The sequence below is a fragment of the Patagioenas fasciata genome, chromosome 3, assembly GCF_037038585.1.
Source record: "Patagioenas fasciata isolate bPatFas1 chromosome 3, bPatFas1.hap1, whole genome shotgun sequence".
NCBI lineage: Eukaryota > Metazoa > Chordata > Aves > Columbiformes > Columbidae > Patagioenas > Patagioenas fasciata.
Window position 1 is genome coordinate 8,285,622 of NC_092522.1, and position 23,407 is coordinate 8,309,028.

Below are 23,407 nucleotides of genomic sequence, written 5' to 3' on the forward strand. Positions count from 1 at the left end.
CTCTGGGTGTCCTCCGTGTGCTGCAAAATAAGTTGTAAGTCTTTGTCTTCTTTGTATTTTATTATTTTATCAATGAAAACATCTGTGTTATGTGAAATGGTGTGGTTTCTTTTTAAAACCTGGGTTTTGTTGGCTCACTGAGGTAGAAATTAAACCCATTCAAATTCAGCTTGAAATCAAGGGGTTTTTTTTCTTTTTTTTTTTTCTCTTAAGTTTATTTTTTCAGCTGCCAAATGGAAAATTAATGATTCACACAGTGCTACCTGACAGTTTGTTGGAGAAATAGTCTTCTGAAAAATGCAGAAGCTTGTTTTGTAAAAGATCTGTGATTTGCTTTATTGGAGACAAAATGCTTCATCCAAAATTGAATGTTAACTGTGGAAGGATTGCAGTAATTGTAATGGGTTTTACCTCGAATCCCGTAAAATTTTCTCTGTGGGTATAACTACTCGTGCTACCTAATGAGCTCGCTGTGCTAATCTAAATGCCTGGATTTAAATGCCATTGGAAGTATAATGATGTTGTTAAAATGTAAACAGGATTTTCTGTTTCTATATTATAAACTACCTGAAACTTTTCAACTAAGTAGGTCATTCAGTTTCTGCTGTGTTGTACTAGAGGTGCTGCAGTTGCTGTCACAGGAAATCAAGCATGTTCTACTTAGTGCAAGTAAGTTATGGGGATAGAGCAAGGCTTTCTTGGTTTTGGTTTGGTTTTCTGTTTGTCTAAAACCATGGTTGTTAATATTGACCGAAACTATTGTAGTTAGAACTCTAAAGAGACCTATGTCCAGCAGCCAAAGGGCAGAAAAAAACTCTTCTGTGATTGAAGACACTAACAAACTGATATCAAAACCAAACTGGAAGCCTGTCTGAACCAGCTGATTGTCTTTTGTTGTGGAGGACAAAACAAGAGTATAAAGTGGGTACAGAAAAAGGCACATACAGGAAAAAATAGTTTTAGGGTTGAATTTACTTCCAGTCATAATTTTGAATAACAGCTCCCTTTGCCTAGTTTGAGTAGGGCTCTAACCAAAGTATAGTTTGGTGTGAACAAGGTGAGTTAATCTTGTCTCCACCTAGCCTGCAGATAAACTGGATTTTGGTGTAGCAGCCCTACCCTTAAGGCAAGTACCATAGAGGGATTTTTCTGGTGGTGTTGAAAACCTTTATTTCTTCTGACTCTTTTACTATAACCATTAAGAAAATTATTTGCGGTGTAACAGTTGTTACATCTTCTTATGCCCTCAAGTACAATGAACTGGCATTTTATGACTTAGCTCTGTTTCTTCTACTAACAGTCTGCAATGAGGTATTTTCCTGAAAGGTTACTGAAAAATGGAGAGAGGAAAAAACCAAAACTGAGTAGTAACTGTATTTGCTGATTGGTTTCAGCACTGTAAAGGTGTTGCCCTTAGTCACTTTATTAAGGAAGGAGCTTTCTGGGAAGAACTGGTAGCGTAAGAAATGACATCATGGGCCGGAAAGGAAATGTAGGAATTGGAGTAGAGACACCAGGGGCCACAGTTGGAGGTATGAAGGGTAGAAAGCTGGGATAAATTTGAGTTTCTCTAAGCTACACAGAGCAGAACTGGGAGAGAAAGAGACAAAAGAACAGCTTAAGGTGAAGTTTATTTCCAGAAACGAAGTTTTCCCCATGAAGTTTAAAACTATTGATTCTGTGTGATGTGCATGTGAGCAGGACTGGAAGAATGGTGGGATGGGGCCAGATTTTCTGACTCTCTGAAGGGGTGCTCATGGCTGTTAGAGCTCAGTTAGGTAACAAAATGAAGATGAAACTTTCGAAAGAAAGAAGAATAGACTTTTACATGAACTTGAGCATGCAATGAGTTCACTTTAGCGAAACAGAGGCCACAAGCAGTTGTTAGTTCTTCTTTGACCTTCACTGCAATAGTTTTTCATTCTGGCTTAGACAAAAGCCTAATTCCCCCATTGCTTCTGTTTTGGGAAAGCAAGAAATTGAATGAGATCCCAGTGTTGAGTCCTATTACAATGTTGCTGTTCAAGAATCCTGATGTTAGCAATACTCTTTTCAAGCTGATCTGTATTTTTCTTCCCCAATCACTTTCTTCTTTTCCTTGGGTCTGTTTCCAGCTGGGCTTCGTTGTATTTTCACTGGAGTTTTTGGCTGAGTAGCACTCAAACTTACAGTAGCAGAGTTAACTTCCACTTCTCGTGGTGTCCATTATACAGTATGTGACCAATCCATATATTCTCTTAAGAGACCTCCCTGTGTGTGCGTCTCTCCCTACAATCTGCGTGTCTTAATGCAGCAAATGCTGCTGAGTGGGTTGTAACTGATGGTAGCAAAAGCAAACTGCTTGTGTGTATGTGTGTAAGTACAGGATTTATTAAAACTAGCTGCTTTAGAAAAACTGCAGATTCGTATTATATTAAACTCTTACAGTAACTGGTCTCCTGGAGCAGTACATCGGTTCCTGTAACGGGGTTTAGATTTGCACTTTAATATAAAAGTTCTGCTTGTAAATAGTTTATAAAAAGTTAATCATTGAGAAGTGCTACAGATATAAAGAGCTTGGCCTGCAGAATAGACTCTGCAAAGATCTCTCAGGACTAAAGAACTGTTCAGATATACCTCACACTTGGATAGCTTACCTTTGTGTTTTGGGGTTATTCACCTCTCTGTATCCACCCTCCAGCCCTCTTCACAAAGCTGGCATGTTGTTATGGTGCTGCAATGGAAAAAAGTAACCCAGGTGGACAACAGAAATGAAAAACTTTGTAATTCATTTATTTATTTTTACTGTTGTGTTATCAAGAGAAACTAAACTCTTCACATAACTAGATCTGAACTTTCTCACACAAGTTGTATCTCTCTTTTAGTGCAACGTAATGTTTCCTATGGTTAAAAGCACACCTGGATCTTAGGCATATTGTACTCATTGTGACGGTTAAACATCTTTGTGGAGATGGACTTCTCGGGGTCAATAAGAGAGGAAACAGGCTCATCAGATCTGCTTGCTGAGGTGTGGTGATTCCCTGGGTGTTGTCACCGCTCCATGGCTTTGGGTCTGAGGGGACTTGTGTCAGAAGCCACCAGCAGCTGCCTCAGGTGATGCCCCTGTGCCCCACCTGGCCCGGGACTGGACATTGAGACCAGCAAATGCAATGCAGCTCCTGCACTTGGTGTAATTATGTGTTTGGTCGACAAGTGGGGAACTCCCTCAGACAGTAATTGTCTTCAGTCTCCATGTTTCAGAGCCTTAACTAATGATCCCTAAGATGGACTTCTCCCCAACCTCATTAACTAATTAAACAATTCAAAATAAAGAGTTATTCAGGCTGCAAAATATTGCTGAGAGAGCCTTTAGTGCAAACATTATCATTTCCACAGAATCCATAACCATTAGAAAACAGAAGCACGATGCCCCAGACAGTCCCGTCTTTCTCATTTCAATATGCTCTGCTATTGCACGTTGGCACATTTTATACAGCACCCCTCCCAAGTGTGCGGGTCTCTGTGCCCCTGGACACCAGGCGTTACTACTTGCGTCTGTTCTTTTTTCAGTGTCAAATTCTGCGGTGAAGGCTGTGGGAAAAGAGACAGTAGCATCATTGGGGTCTTGCTGCTTCACCACAGTTTTACTGTGACTTGTTTGCAAGTGGGTGCTTCTTGAGGTTTGGAAGAGTTTTGTTTTGTTTTCCAATTCTTCCTCTTACTGTCAGGAAGAGTGGGATAATACTTAGAGTAAGAATATTGCCTATTTCTTTCTCTGAGTATGCCTTGCAGAACACTTTGTTGTCAGACGTTGAAAAGCTACCAGAGAGGGAAGGTAAGGAAATTATAACATGAATAGAATATTACTGTTTTCAGAAGGCCAGAGGAAAGTTGAGGGAAAAAAACCCATATTTGTGGGGAGGTTGTCCAGTGGAGCATGTTGTGTTGCATATTGTTTTCCTAGACTTTGCTGTATATCCCAAAACAGTGAGAACGTGCTTGAAGTTAATAATGGTACACAGATTCAAATATTTCAGAAGGACTAAATACGAAGCGGAGTTAACGCCTGCATGCTGTGGTTTTTGCCCTTTCTAGGACTGGCAACAGCTCTCCAGTAATCATTTTCACTTGGTGTCAGACACCACTTGACAATAAACTTGAGTGATTGAGTTTGGAGCAGGTAAGACCAAAGTTTGAATGATTAGTAGGGACAGATAGACCTGGAGAGAATGAGCTGAGTTACAAAACGTTGAATTGAGGGATCTGTCTGCAAAAGCTGCAGCCCTGGCTGTGTGCATCTTCTGGCAGTTTCTTTTTTAACACTTGCTTGAGAATTTTAATTTTGTTTTAATTTATCTTAAAGCTGCAGAGCTGAAATCATAAGCTTTAAAGAGAAGGCAACTTTTTATTTATGTGCACTTTACGAGCACGCTGTTATAGGATGTAATAGCTCTGTGGATGTTAACCTTTTATTTATGCTTAGCTTTGATGTAGCCATATGCAAAACATTGGAAATGCAGTTAGGGAAACAAAAAAGGGCGAGTGAAAAATAGCCATAAGCTTGATCTAGGCTCTTGGTTTTATAAAATGCCGTTTTAATGAATGGCAACTGTTGCAGGTTGTCTCCCTGTTGAAGGGTCTCTAGAGAAATGGCGAACAAAATTAGTGCACCCCAATGCGCTACCATTCCTCTAATTCAGTGATCTTAACTGTTTTTGATAGTTTAACATGACAAACTGCTTTTTAGGAGAGAAAGTGGATTTAGGGTGCGATATCACTGGTGTTCATTGCCATCTTTTCTTCATTGAAATCTTTGTGAAATAGTAACCAAGGATTAGACTGTTCAGTGCCACAAAGTGATAATAAGTGAGAAAATAATGATCATACCAAATCAAACCCAAATGTTCATGTAATTGCGCATTCAGTGTTGGGCGTTGGCAGATAACGACGAAGGAATATGAGAAGCAAGCACAAATTGTGAAGGGCTCATCACATGAAGTAGGCGGAAGAATTCACACTTTGTTTTGAGCAGATATATCTTTTTTTTTTTTTAAATAAATATTACTGCTGGAGGGAGATAGTAACAAGTATGTTGAGGGAGGTCTGTGTATGTTCAGAGCACAAAGGCTGTTGTATTGCCAGAATTGGCTCCAGAGCTGGGGTCAGATTTTTAGTGATGTAAATCCTGGTGGTTCCACTGACTGGAGAAAGATATTATATATATTGATCTGTTTGTGCCAAGGATGTAGCCTGTAACTTTTGTGCCATTAAAGCTTATCTAAGTTTTCTGTTACTCCTTGGTGGATTTTATGGTGGTGTTTTCGTAATTACACAGATCCTTAGGGTAAGCTCCAATCTGATGACTCTTTTTAATTGGTTTTGAACTCTGTGTTGCCCTGTAACCTTTCTCATGGGGCAGTAAAGCCCATACTTACTAATAAACAATTGAGTCGCTCAAAGGGGCCGCAAACACTCTCAAATACATTATTCTTTCATATTCTTTGAACTCTGTATCAACTTTTTCATTTTTTTACTCATAGCAAAGATTGCACATGCTTAGTGAAACCTATTTGTTACCTTGCAGTCTGTATGCCAGTCTGGCAATCAAATGGAGGGACTTTCTGTCTTCCAGACAATTTCATCATGGGGTTCAATGGAGTTGCCCCGACCACCCCTCAGCCACAAACTGTCAAGCAGAACTCAATTCCATCAACAGAGAGCTCAGCAAAATAGGGGGCCAGCAAAATTAGTGGTGGAAGGGGCTTACTGAAAACTGCCTTTTCTGCTCCTTGCAGATGGAGGACTGTTCCATACTATAATTTTTTTCATCCTTTGTCTAGGTAGTTTCAGAAAGGCTCAATCAATAGGGCTCAGCCGTTTCCCTTGGGAGATTATTCCACAGCCTAATATACCCATTTTTGCTAAATGTTTCCAGATAACCATCTATTCCCCCCCAGCCCCTGTGCTCAGTTTCATCCCATCACTTCTAGTTAGTTATACTTCCTTGAGCCAGCTAATACAAAATCTTTCCCATTCAGAGGAAAAGACCCTTTCTTCTTGGGGAGGAAGAATCCAAGGCTTGACTTAAGAAGCTTCTTAATTTCGAGTGTTTAAGAAAATTACTTTCTTGCCATCCCCATTCTGGCGAGAGATGAGACATGTTGATAGCTGGAGGTGCTTTACACAAACACCCTGAAAAATCTGTCTATTGATTATTATAAACACTACATTCTACCGCAGCATTAAATAGTTATGGAATAACAATGAGTATAGCCTGGAAGATACTATAATATGTCTTTTATGCTTATCCTTTTCCAGGTTAAATTCAATCTATGTCAGTCCTGCAACAGAAGCCCTTGAAAACCAACTCAGTTTCATTGGTCAGTGATTTTTTTTTTTTTGGAGAGCGTTGTACCAAATGCACTTGAGTCTCTGAACGAGGTGAACGTGAACTCAATTGCACCCCTTCATCAACACCCAGAGAAGCTCATCCTGTGCTGGGGTCAGTCTGCTGTGCTGGGGCCGCATTTGTCTTCTGACACAGATATTTCAGTCTAAGACTAATGTAGATGAATCTTGGCCAAGCGCTGAAATGCATCGTGAAAGCAGTTGGGATTTCAGACTTGTGCTGTTGCTGGAAGTGATGGGATGCTGTCATTTTTGCTTGCTTTTCTAGGCAGCCACAAATTAATAAAGCTGCTGCTTTCCCTGAAGTTGAATGAAGTCTCCTGAGGCAAGAGATGCTCTGTGTGTGTGGCTTGGTTTGGTTTAGATCTAGGTATTTATTTTTTACTTACATTGTTGGCAATTGTTGGGAGCATAGATCTACTGATCAAGACATCTTTAGGGAATGCCCCATACATCTAAGGTCATGAGGGGAAGCTTTTTTTGCTCTCCCCCCGCCTTGGTACTTTTTTGAATTTCAAATGTATACCAACAACTTTCAGTACAATGCTGTCTCATTCAAAGTGGCTTTTAATTCTACATTCACTAGACTAACATCAGAGCATCTGGAAAGGAATGGAAATGGGGAAGATTCCTTTCAGACCGTGATTCAGAAAGATTTAGCTCTGTTTGGCAGTGCTGTGTCTGGCCTTTTGTGTGATGTGTTACATAGGGACACTTCCAAGCCGAAGATAAAACCAGTCTGTGCGTACTTTTCTTTTCACCCACAGAGTATCTAAGGATAGTGACCACCTATGTGGAGAGCTGCTTTGGGAAAGAAGAGTGGGATGGAGAACAACAGAGCAGGATTTAGGTATTTATAGCTGTTGGACAAGAAAATGGTGTTGTCTTCTTGATTTCCTCATTATGAGCCTTATCCTGAAAGCCGATGCCTAAGGCAGATTAGCACGCGAACAAGACACACCATACTGGGCAGTGTCCTTTGTCTGCTACTCATCCTTGATGTCACCTGTTCTAGCCTCTGATGCTGGCCAGCTTTGGGTGGGTGTTCTCCAGCCCTGGTGTTCCTGAAGGTCTACTGCTTCTGCCGGAGTTGGGGTTGACCAGCAAGTCTCAAGAGGAGCCTGAGGGGAGACCTCATGGTGGCTACAGCTTCCTCACAAGGGGAGGAGAAGGGACAGGCACTGAGCTCTTCTATCTGGTGACCATTGATAGAACCCAAGGGAATGGCAGGAAGATGTGCCCGGGGAGGTTCAGACTGGGCATTAGGAAAAGGTTCTTCACCCAGAGGGTGGTGGAGCACTGGGACAGGCTCCCCAGGGAGGTGACACAGCCCCAAGCCTGACAGTGTTCAAGAAGAGACTGGTAACACCCTCAGACACATGGTGTGAGCTGTGGGGTTGTCCTGTGCAGGGACAGGAGTTGGACTTGATGATCTTTGTTGGTCCCTTCCTACTGAGGACATTCTATGGATCTCTGCACTTGGATCCCACAAGCTGGGCCTGGGCTGTGCAGGTAACGCTACCGTGTTGTCACCTGCTTTGAGCATCTGGCTTCAACCTGACCTTGCTATGGGGTAGTATCTGGGATTAGCGAGTTTTGCAGGTTGCAGGTGCTGGAGGGCTCTGGCTGCTGGAAATGAAGTATTTGGGCATCTTTGAGGTACAGCAGCTGTGCAGTGGCTTTGTGAGCATCGGCTGGGCATAAATCACGTAAATGGAGTAGATGAAGTGATCAGGTTTTAGGTGCAACTCCCTGCAAGTAGGTGTTCTGCTTTGACTAAACTGTGGTGAGGAATTGCTTCCAACTTTTTGCTCTGTATGATCTTGACTTTTTGTAGAGTGTTTGAACCTACCAACTCTGACTTTACTCAGCCTGTACTGACAACAGTTTGAGGTCATTCTTATATTCTCCTTTAGTTTGGCTCCACTTTCTCCTTTCTGGGCTTTTACCTTATAATGTAAGAGTCAGTAGAAACAGTCTCCTGGAGGAAGATCATGTCCTAGGAGATACACATTCTATATTTAATCATCCTTGGAGCTTTTATTTTGCTAAAGGACTAAAGTGACAGCCTTTAGAGAATAATTATATGAAACACCATGTGTGAGCAAAGTGTGAAATGTCTCCAGTACCAACCAAAGCTATAGATATTTTTATTAAATATTAATGCCATGCATTTATGAAGGGTTTGCCAAGCAGATGTTAAGCTGGTCTTTGTGGTAATTTAATTGAGCAAGGAACATTTCCTGCCATTTTTATCAATGTCAGGCTTTACATGACATTTTAAACTAAAAATATAAAATGGTGAGAAAGAGAGAAAGAGAAATAATTAATAATCAGTTTCCATTCATGACTATCTGTTAATATTTCCCTTCAGAGGATTTAATGTTTCTCCTGAATGTTTTTCTTGGAGGCCGATATGAATCTGAGCTAACCTAGGCTCTGCAAATTCTTCCACAGGGCCTCTGTCTGGAGTCAGGCCCATTCCTGCTAATGCGATTCTTACTTTTCTATTCGTAAAAATACGATGATGATAATAAAAGCAAACCTTAAATTATTTTGAAGACCCTGACTATGTGGGGCTCTGAGAATTTCTGTGGATAGAGCCTATCTTTCCTCCTTGGAGCACTACTTGGTGCTTAAATGTCACAGCAGGATCTTCCTGTGCAAAAATTATAGATTGATTAAACTTACTGACATTACACCTCTGCAAAGTGCAATATCTTAACAAGATTTAACATCATAAAGCATTTGATTATGTACAACTCATCGAGCAAAAATAAATAAGAAAAATAATAAAACAAAAAGGCGATTGAAATGTCTGTAGGTCAGGTGCAACATAATGAGCCCATTCATGAAATATCACTGAAGGCCCCCTCCTCACAAGTATGACATTATTTACGTGGAAAAAGTGTGGTCATGCTTCTACCTTGGGCGTGTTGTTTTAAATTTATGAAACTGATTTTTTTTTTCCCCAGACGTAAGTAGGCTCCTCTTAGCTATGTTCCCTGGAGACAACGTCTACCCCATGGGCGGGTGATTGCCATGGTTGAGGTGACCAATTCCAACTCCAGCAGAAGAAGGAAAAAATAGATCATAATAAATCACAGCATGACAAGGCTGAGATGAAATGAAAAATCACCAGCTTGGTTTGCGGGTTTGACCTGCCTGTTTATAATGGCACAGGTTTCCCACCAACTCTGGGAACTCCTGTAGACACTTCTGAAATAGTTTACATCTGTTTTAAAGACCCTACAGGTGCTAAAGCCCCAGAACTATGCTCTTTGTCCTCTCCACGCTGTACTCTGCCCTTGCCACAAAGGACATATGGCAGATTCTGTTGATTTATTGGATGCATCTGAGAGGTTCCTGCTTAAGGCAAAGAAGGTGGCACGTACAGACTGGCTGCTGGAAACTGTTATTGAAGAATTGGTCCAACAAGGGATCGTGATGCTCATTCCCAGTTTCTGGTTAAACCACTATGAGGTCAACACATAGAGAAGAGCAAGGAGACATTCTTGGTGAGAGAACAGATAGATGAGGGGGAAAACTTGCCTGCTTTTACTTCGTAAAAACAAGTAGTTGATTGGAGTAAGTTCAAGGCTAAATCACTAAACAGGTCACTTTGGCTTCTGTGGTTGTGGTCACTGATTGTGTGGATGTGTCTTTGCCTACAAGGACGGAGAGTGGAGAGTGGGATACAATTTTTCAGACCCCTTCTGTACCGCTATTTACCACTGATGTGGGAATGTGGCAAGTATTGACTAGCCAATACCTTGTTTAATAAGGTCTGTACCAAACCCAGGTGTTGGACAGAAGGCTTTGTATCTTATGCGTGCAGTGCAAAAACATGGAGTTTCCCATATTTCCCATAGAATAAACTCAAAACAGCATTTTCATGCGGTACATGTGCTCAGAGATAAAATACTGGTTTCTTCTTAGTGCTCTATGCAAGAGAGAATTTATTTTACATGCTCCAAATGGTGATAAGTTTTCAGTGAATTGTCCTACTAGATTAGTTTGAGGTCAACATGTCTGTTTGACAGATGAGAAAGCTGTTTATCGGGGTTGGAAGCAGGCCTGGTCAAACTACTTCTTGATTATTATTTTGAAAGAAGCAGAAGGCTTGATACTTACTTGAGGTTGCTTATTGTCCACATACCTATTTTTCCACTAATTTGACAAGTCAGCAGAGTGCTAAGCAGTATGACTGACAAACATGAAAATAATAATGAAATGCTGCTTAAATACCCCGTGTTTTGCTAAGTAGCAACTGACAGAATTATTCCCCAAACTCTGCAGCGAGCTTTGAGTTTCTCTATCGTGCCTGGCACCTTTCCAGTTTCTCTCACAGTTGTTTAATACCACTTGGCCGTATTCATTGCAATGTATGCAGAAAATGCTCCTCCAAGACACAATGGGAGTGTTTTGTATTCTGCAGGAGTGTGGATGCCATAAAGAAATAGAAAACCAAGGAAGGGGCAGGCGGAGCTGCTGTGTGTCACAAATATCTATTGACCTTTTTGGAGGCTGAATATTCATCTCATAGCTTGGATCTCAGGTTTTGGAAGTCACCAGCAGGCTTTCTGGCCAGGATTCTGGCTGTAAGTTGTGTGGCTAATGCTGAGGCAGCATCCTTGATTCAGCGATGCTGTGGCTTAAATGGGCTTAAAAATCTTCGAAGTTGCAAGGTGGTGGTTCATCACTGTCTCTTCTAACCTCGCCGTTTTATGAGCACCTGGAATTGGAGGTTCTGCTGGCTCTGAAAGCTGAGCTCTTTATTTTTAATTTATTCTTTTTATTACTGAGTCGTGTCAGTAGTAGATAGAACTCCTCACTTCACACCGCACATGGCTCCTTGCTTTTTTCTTTTTTAATTTTTCCTACCAGAATCAGAATGACTTTGAGTATGCAACACTTTCCAGGTTTTGATGCAAATATTGGAGGATTTGAGGTTCTTGGGTGGGAGGTAAAAAGGAGGTCAAACATCAAAGGTTTCCCTGTCTCTTCACTTTCTGAATAACAGACTCCTAGAGGTTTTTCAGGAAATGTAAACCATCCGCATCTCACCTAATCTTGTCAATCACTGTGTAAAGAGGAGTTCTCACTGCATAAAAAGGAAGTTCAGGCCCTGTGTCCAGCCATCAGTGTCCTGTCAAGTATGGCTTCCCAGAAGGATGAAAGCTAGTATCAATTTCTTTTTGTGTTTTTTCTGATAGGGGAATATATGGTGCAGTTCACTGTTCAGAGTTCATTCTTCCTATATGATGGACACACAGCTCCTGTTAACTTTAATGAGACTTGGGTATGCAAGGGTGGCGTACAGGCCACATCATGAAGCTCTGGGGTTTTATAGTTTTGTGTTACAAGCTGTCATAAATTAATATGTATCTGTCCTGCCTACTTCAGGCTGCCAGCTCCAGTATATTCTGACTCCTAACTATATTGTCCATCTTGCTTAGGAGGCTCTCTGATGGGGAAGACTGGCCAAGCAGCTTGGCCAGAGGCTCGAGTCTGACTCAGAAAATGAAGTGGGGTGTTGAAAGGTGCTCGGAGAACACTGCGTGCAACCCAAAATATTGTGTGCACCAGGGACGCTGGAGGGAACAGGTCAGCATCTGCTATTTCTTGCCCGGGTTCATGACTCTAGTGTTTTATTTCCGAGCAAAGTGTGCTGTTCAGGAGTTTGTTGAAAAGAGATATCTTAAGACTTAAACCCTAAACTGACGTATCTGATGAGAATATTGTGCCCCAGAGGGCATGCCTGTGCTAGCGGGGATTTGACAGCATGCTGCTAGTTTGTAATAGGTAGGCTGTAGATCTAGCATCTCAAAATAAGGATCCTAAACAATGAGCGTCTGTGCCAGGGAGGTGAGGCTGACAGTGCCTGAACTTGGGTTCAGAGGCCTAACCAAGCGTGGGGGAACCAAAGCCCAGGCCTGGCAGCACAGGCTGGTGTCTGATTGCAATGATAGCTGAGCCGGGCCTGTAAAACAAGCCTTTGTAAACACAAACAAGCTGCTTTGAGGTGCAGAATGCTGTAAACTAGTGGTGAGTATGTATTACATGTCCCATCTTTTGTACTAATTTCACAAAGAATGTATTTGTTCCAGCCTCTGAGGGCATTAGTGCGAGCAGTAATGCCTCATGCACATGAGCTCTGGACATCTGCAGCTTGGTCCCAAGGCAAGACACAAAAGCCCAAAGAGGATTTGCATCTACGCTGCAACCAGTTGTGAGGCGTTTATCTGTAAGGCCTGAATTTGCTTATAGTGTGATGGGGTAAAACAGGAGGTTGTGCAGTTTAAAAACAGAAGGATGTAGAGCCATTAATACAATTGGCAAAAAAACATATTTAAAAGGAACATCAAGTGAAGTCTAGAATCTACCATTTATTTTGGTAAGAAAATTATAATGGGGAGCATCACTCTTTAACTGTGCAACTACTTCAGTGCAAGCTACTTGTCTCTTTTATTATCTTGTCTACTGATGGCTGTGTGTACATTTGGAGAGATACGTACTTCAGTATGTGTAAAATTCCCTCTCAAGCTACTGGCAAGGTCTACTATAAGTTTATGAATTCTGTTTTAGTAAAAGATGATGGTGGCCTTTTATTTTCTTTTTCTGTCTTGAGCAGAAATGTGACTTAAAATCTCCTAAGAACTGCAGATATGCAGTTCAACTACTGCAATTTAAACAAGATGCTAAAGCTGGAAGTTACAAGATTAGTCATATGAACACATAACTTGCTAACAAGGGTGGGTTGTCCAGCTCTAGGCCAAGATTGTGGTCTTTTACAGTGGAAATATTGAGGCTAGGATAACACTGGAGGAGTAAAGAATCAGGAAAAGGTGAAGAAAAAAAGATGTCATATCCTGGGGAAAGATTGTTTCAGCATATTTGTTGCAATGGCCGTGAATGTGCTCACTCAGTTCTTGAGCGATTTTACAGCAAGGTCTGGTAGCCCAGTCTCATTTACGAATGGCTTGTATGTGATTTTTGCACAGATAGAGTTGGATTCACTTTATACCTGCAGAGGTCAATGATGTGGACTCTAGGGATGGAAACCATTTGCATATTTACTTTTCTTTTGCCAGAGTCCATACTGGAAAAAAATTCTTGACCACTGCAGTGGCAAGAAAAGAAAGAAATGCCGTGTTTTCTTGTCCTGACGTGACTGCATGCGGTAACCTTCAGTATTCAGTTTAAATACTCCAAGATCATCAGAAATTTGAATCTGAATGAACCACTTAACTCTAACATGATGAGAGAATGTGACTGACCTTAATGTTACAGAAAGAGATGTCTGTGCTTAGTGCCAAATTTCCTCATTTGATGGTTGCTTTCTCCTGCTGTTACTGAGTTTTCTGGAGGTCTCAGTTTCATCCCCTGGATAAGGATCAGACCTTTCAAAACTTGAGTGCCTCAGCCTGTGTCCTGCACAGTCACATTTTTGGCAATGCTTGGTAGTATTTTGACTTGAATGCTGTTGCTTTGGAAAAAAAGGATCGTGTTGGGACTGGGCAGGGAGAAGAGGATGGTTGGAGCAGTGACCTGCCTTCTGATGGGGCTCATCCTTACTGTGGTGGGATGCTGCCAGGGGAGGTACGAGGCCAAGGTGTTTGCAGGTAGCTCAGCTTTGAGCTGAGGGATGAAGCCCTGGTAAGAGACCAGAGCACTCATGGATCTGTCTAAAAAACCCCCAAACACCTTTGGAGCTCTATTCCATTTTAATTGGGGGAGTGAAATGTGCTCTGCGCAGGAAACAATTCTTGGCATCTTTCTTTTTGCTATGATGCAATTATCAAGGGGGACTTTGATTTTTCAATTAAAATTGCATTTTAATGCTGGAAGTCAGACATCTGCATGAGAAAACCAAACTAATCATGGCTCCTAGGTACAACACTGGACTTTTTTTTTTTATTGACTGGTTCTTGGGACTAACTGAAAATATTAAAACTGCAGCGTTGTTGAATCAAATGTAGGTGGTATTAGTCAGCTTCATACAATCAAAACTCAGAGCTGGGCTGCACCAAAATACGAGTAGAGCAGGTAGTTTGTGGTGCTTTTGAATATTGGGTTGTGCTTTTGGAACATGTTTGCTTCTGGTGTTCAGCCTTGTCCCTGTGGTGCTGACAGCTGGAAACACATCTTCAAAAATGGCAGGTGAAGTTGTCATGTAACCGCCTCATTTTGGTGATTTAAAGCTTCAGGAAAAATGCCAAGTATGGAAAACTTCCTTCCTGCTAAGAATCCTATTAGTTGGCAACCATACCAATCCAGATTTTCTTTTTCTTCCCCCTACCCAGTCCTCTCCAGGGAAGTTTCTACCTGCTGAAATATCTGGCTTTGCCCAAAATAGCCCCTTCTTTTAAGAGGAGAAGTTGCCTCCATTTGCATGAAAACAATATGTTCCTAGGGAGAGTGTCTTCTAAAATGAGGAATGGCAAAATCTTGACAGCTGCGTGACCTTTGTAGTCCGTCTGATGCCACATAAACCCAGAAACTTCCAGCGTTTCTGAAGTCCTGCATTTTCTTTGTAGCCACGTGTCCAACTAAATCAAATATTAAAAAAAGCCAACTAACCACAGCCTGCTTATTTTCTCAAATAAATGCAGCCAGATAAAGCTAACATCAGGGTGTCTGTATTTAGTCAGGAAGGGATACAGCAGCACAGACATGAGCATTTTGGGGTGGCATAGCCACTTTCTTGTGCGTTGTCAATTTGGCTGTAGCCCAACCTTAGTAGCCTCCACTACTTGCTCCATACAAGGGTGACAATACTGTACCAGCAGCTACTGTCTTCTAGAGCAATATTTTAAGAAAAGAGAGGTCTCATTTGGGAAGTCGAAATAAAGTTACAGCCCAAAGACTGATTTCTGCTCCTTATCCCCAGCTGCTCTGCAAAGGTGACTTGGAGGCAAGTTCCCAAGCTCTGTGAGTGCATCCATCTCCAGTTAACACCACCTTGGCTTTCAAGCCCTTATATTTTCCAGATACTGTGAAATAATATTTGCTTGTTAAAATTTTTCTTTGTGTTGTGGTTTGAACCCTCTGTAATAGGCAAAACAACAACTTTCCATTTTCCTAGAACTACTCAGCTGCATCCTTTTGACATTATTTATTGAAGGCAGATACATTAACAGTTAACACAGGGTTTAATTTTCCCCCCCCTCCTCTCACAGCAAATGTTGATTCCAGCTCTTCTGATTTTGATGAAGACTGGCTTTGCTGGCAGCCTGTGGCTGGCACAACTACAAAGCTGATTTCGGGAACCTTAGAGGTTTATTTAGATTCCTTAAATGTTTTGGCTTGATGGTATCATGGGTATTTTGAAACTTTTGAAGCCTTTTCAATTCCTAACAGCACCAGGCAGGCAGACGTAGAAACACACAGAGATAGGAAGCGAGTGCCATCTTTGCTTTGTTCTTCAGCCTTGTAAGTAGCCCCAAGTGGGCAAATCAAACCGAACACAAAAAGTAATAATAATAGCAACTGGTAGATGGGGACCACGTTCTTTCCCTCCCTCGGGAGAGGATGGAGAAAGAAAGATGATGCTTTGTGTGCCTTCCTGAGCGCAGTTTGTGTTGGTGGAAGGGATAGTGCAGCTGTGGAGTTTGGAGCCTGGGCATAAATGCTGATTCTCATGCTCTGGCGATCAGGTATGAACATGCGAGCTGGTTCTTGAGGCTTAACTTGCCTTTTGCCCTCAGGTAGCTCAGTGCTTTTCCCCTGTCCCTGTGCTATGTGCTTTGGACTTGTGCACACACCGAAGTTCTGTCTCCTGCTGCTTTACCATTGATGGTTTTGTTTTGGTTTTGGTTTTTTTTCTCTCTCTCCTGGAGATGTGTGGAAAATGCATGTGGAGGAATGCTGGGGACTGGAGTGAGGGAAGGGCATGTGGAGGCAGCACCCTTGGGCAAAATGTTTTAGGTGTGCTCCACCTGCATGTTTGGTACTGGGTGAATCACGTACAGATTCAGCTGAGGAAAGGTAATAGTTTTGCGTAACAGGGATTTTTATTTTTATACCTAGTGTTATAAAAGTGATCTTCCGTGGAACTGAGCAGAAATAGCCACAAATACTTCAGATCCATCTTAAGAATCTGTATTTAGCTCCTAAAAATCTTCCAGTGATTTCTCTTTAATGCAGTGAGTTATATTAAAAGCCTAAGCTCCTGCAAGAGAAGTCAGGAAGGAAGAGGCAATGAGGTAGATTGAGTTTTGTCTGCTGTGTCCTCGTGTTCCTGCCCTCAGCCATTCCCCAGGCACCGAATGTGATGTGCTCTTCTTGGGCTAAAGCACAGGTCTGACAAACACCACTTCTCCGCTTGGCTGGGTGAAAAGGGACCAAATGAATGCAGTCGGCCTCCAAAACCTGAGCATTCACCCCTCCCATTGGGTTTGAACCTCTGTGTGTCACTGGCTGATGCTGTAGCAAACCGTGCTCAGCGGCGCGTACTCAAACAGCAGTTGATCCACGTCCCTCCTCCCACAACGCTTTGCTTCTTCTCTCCGTCCTTCTACCATCTTGGGGCTTCATGGCATTTCAGCAGAACTGTACAAAGTGCTGCTGTTGTTGTTACTCAAAGAGTTAATTAACTGTCTTGCAGCCTTGAGGACTGTTTGCCTGGTACATCAAAACATGTAGGAAAAAAAGCTGCGTACACGAAGTGTGACCAGAATGCAGCTACTGCTGCTGCCTTTTCCCCTGAAAGGATGGTGGACAGTGTTTCATGACACTTGCTCCATTCCTTATGAAAGTGTTATGCAGTGTGCAAATAGGATGAAACCTCCATACAACTTAAATTTGAATGAATTGAGATTAGAGTGGTCTAATGATTAGAGGAGGGACTATTCTCTCAATTGTTTTTTTAACTCTTTAGCAGGATTCTGCAGGAAGAATGAATGTGATTAACTAGTTCTACAGAAAGAACCTTCTTGTCAGTTAAATCCTATAGGACTTTTCCATATGGGAGCTAACAGACAAAATAATCCTTATGCACAGTAGACTGCCCTGGCTACTTGAATTTTCAAGCAGAAGTGTGTGCTCCTGCTCCTGAAACACACACACTGTGCTCTTCTGAGGGGCACCCCAGGCTGCCTCTAAAAAGCTTCTATGTTTTTCATACTGGGAAATAATGTGAAATAGTGACTTTACACACCTCTCCCAACTTGGCAAGCTTAAAATATACAAAAGCAGAGATGGAAAAATGGGAGGACACAGCTACTGGCTGCTTGGTCATTCTGGTGGGACACTGCTGGACAGCCCTACTGTGCTGAACCCAGGAACAGGCTCTTGGCCTCATGGTTGGATGAGAGAGTGGAGTCTTGGGGAGATGCTGCACAGGTGGAACAAGATGGTTTTCATTGTCTTTTTAGTGTAGCTGAATCCTGTTGCTTTGGTGCTGCTCAGTGAAGGTGTTTACTCTGTCCTGGCTGTGCAGAAGGGACTCCTGCTCTGACCTGGTGCTCTCTGCTGTGCTTCTTTCTGCAGCCTTTCCTCTTGCTTTCTTACAGGTATTGTGGGTGTTGGAAATGCTGCTTTTGGAAAGTATTTTGGTAGCAGAGCTGAATGCATGTAGCAGACTCCACTGGAGAACAGGAAACTGTCAATAAGCAACATATACTGGGTTTCTCTGAACGGTTGCATGTCACACTGGCAAATAATTTATTTTAAGGCATGCTGAAAGGCTGTTAAAATCGGAATTAATTTTCCTCTGCGAAAGAGTGATTAGAAACAGAATACATTATTATCACAGTTCATAGTAGTTAGGCCTGTTTTCTGTAGTTAAACCAGAACTGTATGGGGACAGGCCAGGCTTGAGAATAGAAACAGTGGCTGTTGCATTTAAAACCCAAACGCTCCTCACTCTTGCCCTCCCCCTAGAGCCCCAGGTCTCTTCAGATCTTAGCAAGGACCCTGTGTCAATTAGCTCTGGTGACCACTGGATGTAGCTATTGCCTCACAGGAATATGGCCAGGTAGACACCTTTGTGGCTCTTTTTGAGGTGACTTGACAGAGGTCACTTTTTACATGTAAATTCTGCCACCGGTCTTTTTTTTTCCTTTTCCCTTTTCTTTCTGCATATACTTTTCATTTCTCTTTCCACCCAGTGCTGTTCAGAATATGAACATATTATATTACTATCCCTTTTCTTCATGGATGTTCTGTTGCTTGTCAGCAATGAAGAAGACATGGGAGTACAGTGAATACTGTTAACAATGCAATAGTTTCCTGCTCATAGCTGCACTCACCGCTTGAGTAAAAATGGAGATGGTCTAAACTCTCCGTCTATAAAGTCCCATTGTTACAGAAGAACAAGAGGTAACATGGGAGACTGGGTGTATTTTGTAGGTATTCTGTGGAGAGGCAAAAAATCAAGGAACACTGGAAACAATCACGAAAGAGAAAACCACCACACCCTCGAGTAGGCTATTTTTAACTAAAAGGTGAAAGCTAATGATATCTCAAGGACACAATATGAAATTTCCTGTCTGAATACAAAACTTGGGTATTTCTGAGCCAGCTAAAATTACCAAATGATTCCCTTGGCATTGTTGGTTCAGAAAACCGTGAGTCAAGTATCAAATGTGGGAGACTGGAAGTGTTCAGAGCTGTGTACTTACCTGTATTAGTGGTTTGCAAATACTTCAGAGCTTTCTGCTTTTATTTGGCAGGAAGCAATAGTGATCAAAACAAACAAACAGAACCACAACCAACCAACCCCCCCTCACCACCCAAACTCTCTTTTTCAGCAAATAGGCAGGAACACTGACTCTGTTACAGTGGATACGTCTGATGCATTTAGCTTGCATGTGGTCACGTCATCTTAGCAGTAGTCTCAGGAACTTGTGCTGATTTGTGGGTTTGATCAGAGTTGCTAGAGTTTTCTTTCCACATGTTGATAAGTGCCGCCAGGTAGCTCTGGGCTCTCCAGCTTTTAGCATTTGTTCTTATGCCCTTTTGTTACAGCTGCGCTTGAATTTACAGGTGGTGACAAATACTCCTCTCTTTGTGAAGGAAATCCTCCAAGGGCAGCACCATTTTTCTTACTGCAGGCTTGCTGGGGCCTGAAATGTGGAACTGGGGAAGGGGTATCGCCTGGCGCTGCGCAGATCTGAGCGGCCCAGCCTGGTCCACAACCTGCGTGTCTCCCTCCTGCTGCAGGATCTGTAGAGTAAGTTGCTCATTTATGTGTTATTAAACTTTTTAACAAATTTACGGGGCCACCAATGTAGAGACTTAACTTTTATTTATTTATTTTAATTCTGCCTGGCTTACTGATATTGGTACAGCAAGATGTATTGAACCCCAGCAAATGGGGCTAGGAAGGACAAAAAGTTATTTATTTAGCCCTGTCTGTTTCCCCAAGGCAGGATCAACTAGATCTAACCCTCCTTGACAGATATGCAGCAAACCTGTTCTTAAAAAACCTCCCGTAACAGAAACTCTACACCCTTCCTCAGGCAATCTTTGCCAAACCAGAACTCTTCTTATTGCTAGAAAGCTTTTCCTAAGGACAAGCCTGGATCTTGCTGTGACTTAACCCCTTGGTTTCTTGCCTTATCCTCAGAGGCAATAGAAAAGAATTTATTATGTTCTTTGCAGCAGGCTTAGGCATATTTCAGTGCAGTCATTGCTTCACTCCATGGTCTCCTGTGGACTGTGCGTTCCAAGTCTTTTAATGTCCCTCCCTGGTCCAGTCCCCCCAGCCCAAAACCACGTTATCTGGATCTCCGATTGCTCTCACTGCCCTCCTGTGGGATCTCACAGGTTGGTATATTGTGGAACAGCTTCTTTGTTTTCCCCTTGTGCTGGAATGCCCACAGTTGTCTCTCAGCCAAGGCACACTCAACTTTCAGCAACTAAGCCATAATTTTGGTTTAGAAGGCTTTAGGGAGACAATGCATAAATAGCGTCTTGCTACCACTGTGTACTCACTGAAAGGGGAAAATGTCGGAGAGTCGCCTGGCTGGGTTTTAGACAAACAGGATCACTGGGATGTTTGCTTCCAGGGCAGACAATAGAGAATAAAGCTCTGCAACAGGAGAAGAGGGGAGCCATATGAGCAGTGAATTGTGCCCACATGTGAACTTAGGCCCTCTGGTGCTAAACATGCAAGAGACATCTCCAAACAGTGCAGGGTCTGAGCCAGAGCACAAGGATAAAATTCCTGGCGTCCTGGCTGCCAAGCTCCTCCATTGAGATCGATTGCATTAGCAAGAGCAAACACCAAAAACGGCCAAGAAACAGGACTGAAAGAACTCAAACACGGTGGCTCTCCAAGCTGCTTCTCTCTAATGCTGCTTTATTTTTATATGGCTGCTAGCCTCAGTATGAGAAGGATCTTGCTTTTCCCCCCCACCGCCTTCCCTCCCCTTTGCCACAGTGCATTTTAAATCAAGCTGTCCTCTGTAGCTCTGCGGCAAATCTGCACATTTCTGGTTTTGCTCTTTCAGAGGATAATTTCTGCTGTTTAATGAGATCTGAGAATGAAGTCAGGCATGAGTTGGAGAAAGGTCACAGCATGTGCTCAAAGGTATATTAACTACTGTTGGAGCTGGCATCCGTTGACTTCCATGAGGACAAAATTAAGCAGCAAACAGTAAATACTTCCACCAGCACTTTATTACAAGCAGGACCATTTACAATGAATAAGAATTTGAGAAGCTTCGAGGATGAAATGGGGATGCTCACAAATAAAAAGAAAAATCTTACTACTTAGACTTGGAATGTGATTCCAGTCAAGGTTAATGGGGAAACAGTTAATGAGGGGTACAGAATCCAAAGGCTGCGTTGATGCCATATTGTGTCCTATACAGGTAATTAATGCTACTGACTATTGCTAAATGGCTCTACCTGAACACATTTTCTCTAGCAGGAACTTTAAATCCCCCACACTGTATACTGGAACACTCCTGATGCTTTACGACTCCCACTAATGCTGAACAGACTAAATCGGAACCAATTTCTTCCACTCGTTTCCAGGATGGTGATTTGCATCCACCACCACCACAATACATCCATCATTCAGGGCACAGTGCTGCAATGGCAAGTTTGGCATCGGCTTCACAGGATCGGCCCTTGAACGCGTGTGGCGAGAGAAGAATGACATTTTGCCACTGAAGCAGCATTTCCACAGCAGGAAATGCTGTGGAATAAAGACAGCTCTCGCTCAGCGAGACTCTTCTCTATTGTCATCTTCCTCCTGGAATTTTTTTTAATTTAAAAAAGTCGCTTTTCTACAAGGTCCAGGCAAATGTTGCCACTCAGTGGCCAGCACAGTGAAAAATGAAAAGCAGCTGGAGGCAGAGGTGGCCCACGAACCATCCTGTGCCCAGGCAGAGAATAAGGATGCGAAACCCACCGAGTCGCCTAAACCCAACTCCCTCTATTCACATCTGCTCCTGGCAACTGGGCTCTGCTGAGTGCTTGGCATGGGAGGAAGAGCAAGATGAGATTATTTTGAAGTAAAGAAGGAGGCTGCATAGGGCTTATTGTCTGGTTCTGTTGTTTTAAAATGTTTTTTTTTCTCTTCCTCGCACAGAGGCTTTAAAGTAGGGCATTTGTATACACTGTTCTTTCCACCCGGTGCTCATTGTATTGACAGGAATTGCTTCAGCTGAACAGTTTCATCAATGCGCTCAAGCCTGTTTGTAGGTGGCATCCGGAGGGCAGATTCCACTCTTATCCCAGACCTAGGCCTATTCCATTACTGTCTTTAAAGCATCTCCCAGGTGCACTTAGGCATTGCTTTTCTTCCCTCTTCCCCCTCCTTTCTCCTTCTGTTCTGAATAAAACAGTTTGAAAAGCCCAGGCCAAATCCTTGATTTCTTTTGAGTGAGGAGTAACAGCTTTGCAGGATTAGCCTCCAGGTTCCACCTGTTCTTGATGTAACAGGGCTATGAAAATTCACATGGGGGACAGTCGCTCCAGTGCCACGTAATCACCCAGCACTGATGGCTGCGGAGTTGCACCTATTGATCGCGGTGGAAGGTTTCATCAGCTTTTAATTGGGCCGATTCCTAAATAGAATGGGGTCAAAGCAGGTTGTGCTGCTGAGTCTAAACAGCCTTACCAAGCAGAGGTAAATGTCTCATAAACGGGTCACAATTTATATCCTTTCTGAATTCCTTGGGATGTGGGATTTACAGCCTTCCTGGAAGTCTTGTGCTCTGGCTTAGAGGAACAGAGAAATGATGCAAGGTTTGTACGCGATTCCAGCACATGTGCCTTCCCTTGCCTTTATGTGGTATTTCACTTGTTTTGACTTACGATTGTGCACTTCGAAGAGCGCCTATCTGTGTCCCTACAAAACCACACCAAGCCAGTAGCTTTCCATGTGCCGTCCCAGTAAGTTTGAGCCCAGACAAGCTCCCCTCTGGATTCTTCTGTTTGTGGGATCTTTCTCAGCACACTTTCTGCTCACTGCAAAGCAGCAGCACAATTAGTGTCAAACCAACCTACACAAGCTAAAGATTTGTCCTCCACTGTGGGAGGAGGAAAAAAAATCCATTTTCTTTTAGCATCCTGTTGTTGTCCAGCTCTCGAGCATTTGTGGAGATTGGAGTTGTTAATAAATTCCTCTCATTGCATTCAGGAGAGGCTTATAGAGTGACTGAATGAATCTGAATTATGCTGATGGAGTTTTTCTCTTTCCTTCCTCCTCTCATTTCTAAATGCTGAACTTTGAAAATCCTAGATTGAGTTTGTGTTTCTTCAGATGCATCATTATTTTCAAGGAGCATACTTGCGTTTTCCAAGAAACGGAGTGGTTTTTTGACTTGGGGAAATGGATGTGAATTAAAAGTTCACTTAATTATTTTTCTAATGTGTGTGGGGTTTGTGTGTGTGTTAACATATCCTTTACTCATCTGCTAACTGTATAGTACTGAAGGGAGAAGAGGCAGATAAGATGATGCTAATAAGCAGAATAAATTTAGATATGTTGGAAACTTCATATGAAATGAAATTTGGTTATGCTCATCCTATTGCCCAGCTTCTGACCCTGCAAGTATGT